The sequence below is a fragment of the Macaca nemestrina genome, chromosome 16, assembly GCF_043159975.1.
Source record: "Macaca nemestrina isolate mMacNem1 chromosome 16, mMacNem.hap1, whole genome shotgun sequence".
NCBI classification, from domain to species: domain Eukaryota; kingdom Metazoa; phylum Chordata; class Mammalia; order Primates; family Cercopithecidae; genus Macaca; species Macaca nemestrina.
In genome coordinates, this window is record NC_092140.1 from 87,723,716 (window position 1) to 87,734,073 (window position 10,358).

The window sequence follows — 10,358 nt, forward strand, 5'->3', positions numbered from 1 at the left end:
TTTTTTAAAAAAAGATGACACACTGTGATCAAGTCATGTTTATTTCAGGAGTGCAAGGGTAAAACAACATTAGGAAATCTAAAAGTGCAATTTGCCACATAGAGAAAAAACATTCTCGGTCTATGCATCAAAAACATTAAACATTTGATAAAATTCAACCACCATGATGGCTAAAAACTAAATTAAAAAAAAAAAAAAAAACCCTTAGCAAACTAGGCTAAAAATAACTACCAAGTGAAATAAATCTATAAAAGTATTGATGGCATACTTTATTTTTAATTATGAAGTGCTAGAAATACCCCCTTTAAAATCAGATATCAAGGAAAATAATTGAGCATTGTATTAGACATCCTAGCTAGTAGTAAGGTACAAAAAAATTAATAAAAAGTACAAGGATTGGAAAGGAAGACATAAAGCAGACAATATTCAGAGGCGACAAATTATTTGAATTCATAAAACTTAGTGAGATTCAGATACACTATATTCAAAGGTCAGTTGCATTTTCAAACATGAGCAACAGCATCAATAGCATGTTCTTTTGTTTTTGTTTTTTGAGGCAGAGTCTCACTCTGTCACCTAGGCTGGAGTGTAGTGAAGTGATCAACAGCTCACTGTAGCCTGGACCTCCCTGGGTCAGGTAATCTTCCCACCTCAGCCTCCTGAGCAGCTGGCACTACAGATGCACACCACCATGGCTGGCAAAATTTTTTTTTTTTTTTTTGTAGAGAAGGGGTTTTACCATGTTGCCCAGGCTGGTCTTGAACTCCTGGGCTCAGGCAATCCACTCGCCTTGTCCTTCCAAACTGCTGAGATTACAGGCATGAGCCACCATGCCTGGCCAGTATGTTCTGTTCAAAAAAAGAAAACAGGGACATGTCATTAGTAATAGATCCGACAAAAGATGAGTAACAACTTTTTGGCGAATTTGTTTTTAAACTTTATAAGCATCATTAAAGAAAACCTACTTAAATGGAGAATACACAATGATCATGTTTATGAATCATAACCTTAGAACATAAAATCTCTCAGTCTCCAAATTCCACACAATTCCAATCAAAATCCCAACAATGTTTTAAGAAAGTTTTACAAATTTATCCTAAAATGTATGGGTGACCAAAGGATGAAAAATAGCCAAAATTCTTCTGAAGAGAATGAATGAAGCAGAAGGACTTTCTCTACTAATTATCAAGGCTTGATATTTCAGTCTTTAAGACCTTAGGAAGGGAAGAATTTTTAAACAAGGCACACCAAGCATTAAATATATTGAAATTGTATATATTTGATATCAAGCGCATCATTAAAAAGGTGAAAAAATAAGTGACAACTGGAAAAATATATGTGCCACTTATGTGCTGTCAAGTATCAAGTATTCATAAGTACATACAATGTATAAAGTGTATATATACACCCACACATTGTATAGGTGTGCATATATTTATATACAGGTTGAATATCCCTAATCCAAAAATCAGAAAATCTGAAATCTGAGACATTCCAAAATCCAAAACTTTGAGCACCAACATGACACCACAAGTGCTGATCTCATGGACAGGTCACAGTCAAAATCCAGGCACACAATGCAGTTTATTCAGCATTGGCAAGGGGAAAAAGACCTTCCCAGCTTTTTTTCAGCTACGATGTATCTCTTCCATGCATCCTGAGTCCACACTCAAACAAACCCACAAAGGGTAACAAAAATAGCACACGTGCAGGCCAGACACACTGAAGGCAGGCTCTCCATGATGCCAAAGTCCTATAGACGAAACCAAGTCCTATAGACATGGCTCACTTATTCTCTGCTCTGTGGTGTAAAGGTATCGTTGAAAAGGTCAAAAAGCCCCGTAGACACCCGTATAAGTAATAAGAAAATAAGGAAGCACTTATGTTTATGTATAGTTTGATAGAAAGCCAAGCTGTTGGAGGAACTGGACAGTTGCGATAAGTGTGGGACATCTTTCAGAAGAGTATGTCATTGGAATGACCACCATATATGACTTGAAGAAACAAAAGGATAAACTGTTGAAGTTCTACGCTAAAGGTGATGAACAGAAGTTAATGAAAAATAGAAAAACACTACATACAGCTAAAAATGAAGATCTCAGTTGTGTATTGGAAGAGTTGATTCATCAGTGTTACAGTGAACATATGCTGCTTAATGGTATGCTGATCATGAAATAAGCCAAGATTGATCACGATAAACTGAAAATTGACAGGAACCACGAATACGCAACAGGCTGGTTGCAGAAATTTAACAGAAGACGCGGCATTCCATTTTTAAACCTTTGTGGTGATAAGGCATCTGCTGGTCACAGGTCAGTAAAGAAATTCATTAATGAGTTTGTCAGGGTCATCACCGATGAAAATCTGATGCCAAAACAAGCCTATACTGTTGACGAACATCACTGTTTTGTCCTTACTGCCCTGGAAAGACACTGACTACAGCTGATGAGGCAGCCCCTACAGGCATTAAGGATGCCAAGGACAGAATAGCTGTGCTGGGGTGTGCTAATGCAGCAGACACACATAAGGGTACACATGCTGTGACAGGCAAAAGCCTGCATCCCTGGCTGTTTCCAAGAAATGAATTTCTTACCAGTCCATTATTCTGACAAAAAAAAAAAAAAGGCATGGACAATCAGGGACTGCTTTTCTGACTAGCTTCACAGACATTTCATATCAGCAGCTCTTGTTCACTGCATCCCGCTCATTCTCCAAATGAAATTCTCATCAACAACGTTTATGCCATGTACTTACCCCCAAATGTGACTTCATTAACTCATTAGCCATGTGACCAGAGCATCCTTAGATAAACGAAGAGTGAAAATGGAAACGCTTTCTTGACCAATATGCTAGCAGTAGTGAATGGAGGCATGCGTGTGGAAGGTTTCCAACATGGTTTTGTCATGACAGATATCATATATGCTGTTGCGTTCTCTTGAAACACAGAACTAAGGCCACAGTGGTGCATGCCTGGCACAGCCTCTGGCCTGTGACTCTGTTCAGTGAAGGTGACGAACAAGATGGAGACTTTGAAGGATTCCATATGTCAAATGAGAAAAAAAGTCTGATCTCCTTATATATGCAAAAGAAAAATTCTTTCAGAGTCTATCAACAAACTGGAAGAAATTGATATTAAAGAAGTTTGTACCTTCAATAACGAGGCTCCCGTTTTTTATTCATTGATAGATTGTGAAATAGCCAAAATGGTTTTGAATCAAGGTGATCGTGATACTAGTGATGATGAAGATGATGTTGTTAACACTGCAAAAAAGTGCCTCTAGACAACATGATGAAAATGTGTGATGGGCTTATTGAAGGAGTAGAGCAGCATGCATTCATAACAGCAGGAAATAATGTAAGCTTATAAAATCCAAGAGAGACGTCTAAGACAAAAACCATTGTTTAATGAGGCAGATGACTCTGGAGGAAACAGTTTAAAAGACCTTCCAGCAGGACGCCTCTTCATCCCTAGAGGACCCACTTCCTTGTCCTTCAACTGCTTCTGATGTTTCTTCCCACCAAAAAAAAAAAAAAATACAGTGTATTGTAACCTTTTAATCAAAACACAGAACACAGCATCACAGCTAGAGGCCGAAAGCCTGCCGTTGTTTGTTGTTGCTGCCGTTTAACAGCTGACCCAGGTATTCTGGTGATGCTACTGTGCTGCTGAACACATTGTTTTCACCGTGTTAATGGGTATCATAGTTTTTATTGTTAAGTACTTACGTGTGAATAAGCATAAGAAAATGATCACTTATTGGTAGCAAAGAAATTCAGTTGGGAATGATGATGATGCCAAATAACCACAGTACTGTCCACATGGCTTCAATGTACACTAACTTTGTTCCATATAAAATTATTAAGTCTTGTATCGTTGCCTTCAGGCTATGTGTATAAGGCATACACGAAACATAAATGAATTTAATGCTTAGATTTGGGTGGTGCCAACCCCAAGATATCTCATGTATAAGCAAATATTCTAAAATCCAAAATCTGAAACACTTCTAAGTCCCAAGCATTTTGGATAAGAAGTACTCGACGTGTATATAACAAGCATATATAAGTATATATAAAGGCTACCTATTAAATTAGCAAGAAGAAGTCCAAAATAAGAGCAAAGGACATGTATGTGCAACTCACAAAGGAGAAAACACAAATTTTAAATAACCATGTGAAACTTGTTCTGCCTTATTAAAACTCAGGGAAATCTAAAGTCAGATTATAATGAAATACTATTTTACACTGACCAGATAGTCAAGTATTAACAAGTGCAATCAACAATTTGGAACAAAGGGAATACTTGTACACTACTGGTAAGATTAAATTGATATAAACCAGTTTGGAAAACAATTTTACAAAGTCATTTACAATAATCTTGTAAAGTCAAATATAAAGTATAACAGTTTCATTTCTGGATGTATATATCTGGATTTCAGGGCCTTAGAGAAACTCTTGCATGTATACGCAACCAGAAGGTATGTACAAAACATTCATGATATTATCATTTCTAATAACGAAAACCTAAAAGTATCCTAATAAGTAAGTGAACTGTGGCACATTTACACTTTGATGTATTAAATTGCACTAAAAATTAAAGAGCAACAGCTTCCTGGAACATAATATGGAATGTCAAAAGAAATTGCACAGCACTCATTTTTTTTTTTTTTTTTTTGAAATGAAGTCTCGCTCTGTTGCCAGGCTGGAGTGCTGAGGCATGATCTCAGCTCACTGCAACCTCCGCTTCCTGGATTCAGGTGATTCTCCTGCCTTAGACTCCTGAGTAGCTGGGATTACAGGCACACACCAGCATGCCCAGCTAATTTTTGGATTTTTAGTAGAGACAGGGTGTCACCTTGTTGGCCAGGATGGTCTCGATCTCCTGACCTCGTGATCTGCCCACCTCGGCCTCCCAAAGTGCTTGGATTACAGGCGTGAGCCACCGCACCTGGCCTACATGGGTATTTTTAAACAAGGCAAAAGCAAAACTAAATCATATGTGTTTTAGAAATGTATATATAAAAATTTAAAAGTTCTATTTTAAAAACAAGTGAATAAACAATAAAATTATAAATTGTAGTTTTAGAGAGGTGAGGATGAGACCTAGGAGGAATACGCAAGTAGCTTCAATGGTATTGGTAATATTCTAGTGGTGCTGTTGTGTGGCAACTTGATGCTTATTTACTTTATTCAATAAATACATACCTTTTAAATGTATCAACAGCATTCCATAATACAAATGACTTAATTCAACAGATTTCATTTTAATATATAGAATATTTAATTGGGGGGCGTCCAGGTAGAGATGTTTCATCAGCTGATAGTTAAAAATATTTATTATTCTGAAGCGAGGTCTAAGCCAGAGTTGCAGCTTGGGGAGTTATCACTATAAATAGCTTTACAGATTTAGAGACCGAATTTCTCACTTAAAAATGTGAGAATTTGGCAGGGGGTGGTGGCTCACGCCTGTAATCCCAGCACTTTGGGAGGCTGAGGTGGGTGGATGGCCTGAGGTCAGGAGTTCAAGACCAGTCTGGCCAACATGATGAAACCCCATCTCTACTAAAAATACATAAAAATTAGCCGGGCGTGGTGGCATGCGCCTGTAATCCCAGCTACTTGGGAAGCTGAGGCAGGGGAATTGCTTGAACCAGGAAGGCAGAGGTTTCAGTGAGCCGAGATTGAGCCACTGCACTCCAGTCTGGGGAACGAGACTCCATCTCAAAAAAAAAAAAAAAAAAACTGGGAATTCAAGAATTGAATAAATGAGAATAGATAAGTTAGAATGTATGATGTAGGCCGGGCGTGGTGGCTCAAGCCTGTAATCCCAGCACTTTGGGAGGCCGAGACGGGCGGATCACGAGGTCAGGAGATCGAGACCATCCTGGCTAACCCGGTGAAACCCCGTCTCTACTAAAAAATACAAAAAACTAGCCGGGCGAGGTGGCGGGCGCCTGTAGTCCTAGCTACTCTGGAGGCTGAGGCAGGAGAATGGTCTAAACCCGAGAGGCGGAGCTTGTAGTGAGCTGAGATCTGGCCACTGCACCCCAGCCTGGGCGACAGAGCAAGACTCTGTCTCAAAAAAAAAAAAAAAAAAAAAGAATGTATGATGTATATTAGTAAAAAAAAAAAAAAGTTAATGAGATCAGAGAACTTCAATTTAAAGAAAAGGGCATGTTTTCTTAGGAGATCAGCCACTGTCTTGGAACACCTGGATACATCTTAGCAAGAAAGGATGGTGGGTGATGACTGAAATAAGAAGCTTAGGAAAGGAAACAGGTGGAAGTTTAGAAAAGATTGTCTCAAGAGAGGGTTTGTGCTATAAGATGAACAATCGGGGAAAAGCAAATATGCATACTCAAGGACGGATGTCCTGTATGTCAAGAGTGGGAATAGAATTAGGACTTTTAAAAACATAGCTGTCTTCAGCCAGGGTCATTGGCTCATGCCTGTAATCCCAGCACTTTCGATGGCTGAGTTGGGCGGATCGTTTGAGGCCTGGAGTTCAAGACGAGACTGGGCAACATGGCAAAACCCCGTCTCTACTAAAAACACAAAACTTAGCTGGGCGTGGTGGCGCATGCCTGTAATCCCAGCTACTTGGGAGGCTGAGGCATCAGAGAATCGCTTGACCCCCGGACTGGGGGAGTGGAGGTTGCAGTGAGCCGAGACTGAACCACTGCACTCCAGCCTGGAAGACAGAGTGAGACTCCATCGTAAAAAAAAAAAAAAAAAAAAAAAAAAAGGCCGTCCTCGTCTCAGTACTTTCACTAGTGCAGAAATTGATAGAATGAAAGTGTACAAACACTAAAAAGTCTTCATCCGGAGCATCTTCCAGAAATTCTCGTATCCTCCTTTCCCATGATAAGTGAAAGAACATCCACAGATGATAAGAATTCATCCACTGTGCTTACTAATTTATATTTTACAGTCAAAGAGGGAGGAAACTTGAAAATGAGCTCATGTTTCATTTCCTGAGGCCCTGCTATGAGGATTCAGTTTGTCCGAGGTGCTCCTTGCTTGCTGAAACACTTCTTGCTTTCTAGGCTGAGACCTTTGAAACTTTCTTTAGGAAAAAGAAAAACAGTTGCTTAGTCATCTTCCAAAGGGATGGGCCGTAGTAAGCACTCTTGAGGCTCTTTGTAGCAGCTCCCAGGGAATAATTACTGTTTCTATTGTTTTGAACCTTGCATCTCAGTGACTGGCAGTGCTAGCATAAGTGGGTATTTGGCTAATATGTAGAGAAAATGTATTTAGAAATAAGCTAAACTAGCACCTCCAGAACTCTTTGCTGCAGACTATGGAGAAGCCTCTGATTCAAAGGGAAAGGGGCGTTTAGTTCCAGGCGAAGACTGTCTTTGGCTTAAGTCAGGAGAAATGATGGAGACAGGAAGTTTTTCTGTTGCTCTTTCCATGAGAGGTTAGTTACAAAGTGATGATGTCGTGGTGATAAAGTAGAGGCCAGGAAGAAACAGGATGGAAATTGACTAAATAGAGACCAGGAATGGGCCTTGAGTTTTCAAGTTTGTGGAAAATTATGGTAGCATTAGATCAGAGAGGGAAGAGAGTTGATAAATGTATTGACATACCAAATCAATCTCTCTCAGTCTTCTTTTCACTTGAAATGAGGGGAAAAGGGAGACATTGTGAAAATTAACCCAATATTGCCATTGTAGAGAGAAGTTAACTCAGTCCTTAGAAGTACAGTCCAGCTTCCATTCATGGTAATAATAGTTACCATTTATTCATGTTAGTCATTATTCTGACTATTTTACATGTAATTTTCATAGGATTATCATACAGGCAACTCTGCTTGGTAAATATTATATTACCATCCGCATTTTACAGATGAGAAAAATAAAACACAGAGGTTAAATAGGTTACCCAGCATCACACACTGGTTCATGACAGAGCAAGGTTTTCTTTATATCTAGGCAGTATGAACCCAGAGCCTCTCTCCTGCCCGCTGTGCCTCCGGCAACATTTCTACTTGGAGTTGTAAGCGAGGATATTTAAGGGAGATGCAGAGGAAACTATCCTAGAGCAGACAGTTGCTGACTCTGTGCACACATTACGCGTGTCTGTTTTAATCTGTGTTCTGGTCTCCTTCCCTAAATTTCTAATACTCTGTATTAATTATTGTAATTACAAACTGTGGATGACAGCCATAGTAGTTATTCCAGCAATTTGAGTTTGTGGAGAAGGCAATTAAGATTATCAAGTAGTTGGTATAAATAACCCATAATCTGGAAAATTTTTTTACTTTTGTTTTTTTCTTTTTTGAGTTAGAGTCTCGCTGCGCCACCCAGGCTGGAGTGCAGTGGCGCCGTCTTGACTCACCGCAACCTCTGCCTCCCAAGCTCAATCAATCTTCCCACTTCAACCTCCAGTGTAGCTAGGACTATAGGTGCACACCACCATGCCTGGTTAATTTTTGTATTTTTAGTAGAGACGGGGTTTTACCATGTTGCCCAGGCTGGAAACTGAGACAACTTTTAAGATGAAGTTGCTAAGAAGGAAATAACTAGGTGGTTGGCAAAAGAAAAACTAGAAAAGACAAGATTTGGCCAGGGAGAGATTAGAGTTTTTTACTATTGTTTTGTTTTCACAAAATAATACAATGTAATATAATAAATGCTGTACAATAAATATAATGGTATACAAAAGAAAAACAAGATATATTTGGGATATTGATATGAGAGAAATGAACATCAGAAAATTAGAAAATTGATGTTCTTAGTATTGGAATAACCACAAAATGTTCTGTGGTTCTATGTGGTCTGATGAAAGAAGGAATCCTACTACAGGATCCTGAGGATCTGGATTTGAGAAAGAGCTTTGCCATTTGAGAGCTGTTTTCATTTGTGATTTATATATTCATTCATTCAACAAGTATTGTTGAATATCAGCCATATGCCCACATTGTTCTAATTGTTGCAGGTGCAATGGGAAAGGTTAGACCATGTCACTCTCCTCATGGAAATATATAGTGTAAGGCAGGGGTCAGCAAACTTTTTTTTGTGAAGGAACAAATGTAAATATTTTAGGCCTTACAGCTTTTATGGTCTGTGTCACAACTACTCAAATCCACAGGTGCAATGCAAAAGTGACCACAGACAATACAAAAACGAAAGAGCCGGGCATGGTGGCTCATAGCTACAATCCCGGCAGTTTGGGAGGCCAAGGGTGAAGGATCACTTGAGCCCAGAGTTTGAGGCCAACCTCGGCAACATAGTGAGACCCCATCTCTACAAAAATAAAAAATAAAAATTTGCCAGGTGTGGTGGTGTGCACCTGGAGTCCCACCTATCGAAGAGGCTGAGGTAGGAAGACTGCTTGAGCTCTGCAGGTCGAGGTTGCAGTGAGCTGGGATTATGCCACTACACTCCAGCCTGGGCAACAGAGTGAAACCCTATCTCAAAAAAAAAAAAAAAAAAAAGCAACAAAAGGACATGCTGTGTTCCAATAACACTTTATTTATTTATTTTTTTATTATTGTACTTTAAGTTCACACTTTATGTTTTAAAAACAAGTGGTAGGCCGGGTGCGGTGGCTCAAGCCTGTAATCCCAGCACTTTGGGAGGCCGAGACGGGCGGATCACGAGGTCAGGAGATCGAGACCATCCTGGCGAACACGGTGAAACCCCGTCTCTACTAAAAAATACAAAAAACTAGCCGGGCAAGGTGGCGGGCGCCTGTAGTCCCACCTACTCGGGAGGCTGAGGCAGGAGAATGGCGTAAACCCGGGGGGCGGAGCTTGCAGTGAGCTGAGATCCGGCTACTGCACTCCAGCCCGGGCGACAGAGCCAGACTCCGTCTCAAAAAAAAAAAAAAAAAAAAAAAAAAAACAAGTGGTAGATCAAATTTAGCCAGTAAGCTACAGTTTGTCAATTCTTGGTCTAGAAGAAGAAACAGACACAAGCCAAATAATTAAGCATATGATAACACGTGCAAAGATCCGGTGGCAAGAAGACACATCAAGCTTTGGAGGGACTGATAGGAGACCAATGGAGCTGCTTCAGGGAGAGGCACGTGAGTGAGGCTGGAAAGGGAGGAAGGGGCAGACCAGCAGGGTCTTGTAGGACACTTAGGAGTTTGGTCTTTACAATATTGACAGCTGGCAATCTTGGATTATTTTAAGCAGGATGATGACATGATCAGATTTGAGTTTCAAAAGATCATTCACTGCAGTGTTGAATCGAGAGTTGTGTTAAATTTTCTCATCTGAAACATAAAGATGGATATACTTGCCGTGTGTATTGAACAGGTCATTGTGTAATCAGGGATCACACAAGATTACACAAGGTGCACAGAAGTGTTTTATGAAATATAAATGCTATAGAAAATTACACAGTCATATT